Raw genomic sequence first — 2,500 nt, forward strand, 5'->3', positions numbered from 1 at the left:
GATCGGCCGAGGTGTGGTGTATGTCGCTGCGTGTCAGGTCGGCTCGATGGGTGGGTACCGGGTACCGACTGCCCGCGGTCAACCCATCTCAGCCGGCATTGATACTACGAGTACGGGGCCGATATTTTGGTGATGGGCAAAGGCTACTAGGCTCGTTCGAATGCCGTATAGTGACTTTTTCGTCATATCTCCCGTCGCCTGTAACTTTGGAATGGGCCATTCAAAAAATGTCCTATCAACTCAGAGCGGTTACGCGGTTCAAGTGCTACATTCCGCCGGAACACATCGAACATGGCAAAAATATCCAAGTAGGCGAAAATTCCATCCGCGCGATACACCTATTACATTTCACCCATCCCCTATCCGGCATGCAAACAAGCTAAACGTACATGGTGGCTACGCTACCGCCTGCCGGGCTGTGGTTGCAGTACAGTGGAGGAAATTTTCCATTCCTCTTTGTGCGGTGCTTCCACCCTGGTCGGTTGCTGTCGCTCGCGGAGAGCGAGAAAGAGAGCGCGCCCGTACAACCGGCAGGCAGGCAGACAGAGGTACAGTGAGAGAAATTTTTTCATTCCTCTTTGTGCGGGAAGCATCCCGCATGCTCGCTCACTTGCTACCGCCGGTCGGGTCGCCTCTCGCAGTCGAAGATGGTGTGTTTTACATTTTGCCTAACTTCTCTCTCAGACTGACTGCCGTGTCGCAGGCAGGCACATACGTAGTGTATGCTTTCGCCTGTCGTGAGCTGGGGTTGCCATTCGATGGTATCGAAATTTTTTTACAAGTTCAGACTATCTCTCATATTGCCCGTCGCTCGCAGCACACACGTAGTGTATGCTTTTGCTTGTCGTGAGCTAGGGTCGCCGTTCGATGGTATCGAAATTTTTTTACAAGTTCAGACTATCTCTCATATTGCCCGTCGCTCGCAGCACACACGTAGTGTATGCTTTTGCTTGTCGTGAGCTGGGGTCGCCGTTCGATGGTATCGAAATTATTTTTCATAAGTTCAGACTATCTCTCATATTGCCCGTCGCTCGCAGCACATACGTAGTGTATGCTTTTGCTTGTCGTGAGCTGGGGTTGCCATTCGATGGTATCGAAATTTTTTTACAAGTTCAGACTATCTCTCATATTGCCCGTCGCTCGCAGCACACACGTAGTGTATGCTTTTGCTTGTCGTGAGCTAGGGTCGCCGTTCGATGGTATCGAAATTTTTTTACAAGTTCAGACTATCTCTCATATTACCCGTCGCTCGCAGCACATACGTAGTGTATGCTTTTGCTTGTCGTGAGCTAGGGTCGCCGTTCGATGGTATCGAAATTTTTTTACAAGTTCAGACTATCTCTCATATTGCCCGTCGCTCGCAGCACATACGTAGTGTATGCTTTTGCTTGTCGTGAGCTGGGGTTGCCATTCGATGGTATCGAAATTTTTTTACAAGTTCATAATATCTCTCATATTACCCGTCGCTCGCAGCACACACGTAGTGTATGCTTTTGCCTGTCGCTCCCCGTTCGATGGCATCGAAATTATTTTTTATAAGTTCGGACTATGTCTCATACTGCCGTTGCTCGCAGTACAGACATAATGGATGGTTTTGCCTATCACTCGCAATATGAAGGCATCGAGATGTTGTGTTGTTTTACATTTTGCCTAACTTCGCATATTGCCCTTATAAGTGTGCACGACCGGCATCTGATGTACCGGCATACTGCTGCTACTGATCACATACCATGCCATCGAGGTGTGTTTTACATTTTGCCTAACCTCGCATATTGCCTCCATAAGTGTGCACGACCAGCATCTGATGTACCAGCGTACTGCTGCTACTGATCACATACCATGCCATCGAGGTGTGTTTTACATTTTGCCTAACTTCGCATTATGCCTCATAAGTGTGCACGACCGGCATCTGATGTACCAGCGTACTGCTGCTACCGATCACATACCATGCCATCGAGGTTTGTTTTACATTTTGCATTCCTCTTTGTGCGGTGCTTCAGTGCATGTCAGTTGTTGTCGCTCTCGGAGAGAGAGAACCGCTCTTACAGCCGGCAGGTAGAGAGAAGTTTTGCATTCTGCTTTGTGCGGATCTTTCCCCTACATGTTCACTTGCTACTGCCGGTCGCTCTCGCAGTCGAGACGGATGGCATCAAGATGTGTGTTTTACATTTTGCCTAATTTCAAACCCATGTCTCACATTGCCCGTCGCTCGCAGCACATACGTAGTGTATGCTTTTGCTTGTCGTGAGCTGGGGTTGCCGTTCGATGGTATCGAAATTATTTTTCATAAGTTCAGACTATCTCTCATATTGCCCGTCGCTCGCAGCACACACGTAGCGTATGCTTTTGCTTGTCGTGAGCTGGGGTTGCCGTTCGATGGTATCGAAATTATTTTTTATAAGTTCAGACTATCTCTCACATTGCCCGTCGCTCGCAGCACACACGTAGTGTATGCTTTTGCCTGTCGCTCGCCATTCGATGGCATCGAGATTGAAATTAT

This window comes from Topomyia yanbarensis, unplaced genomic scaffold (assembly GCF_030247195.1).
Source record: "Topomyia yanbarensis strain Yona2022 unplaced genomic scaffold, ASM3024719v1 HiC_scaffold_49, whole genome shotgun sequence".
Taxonomy (NCBI): domain Eukaryota; kingdom Metazoa; phylum Arthropoda; class Insecta; order Diptera; family Culicidae; genus Topomyia; species Topomyia yanbarensis.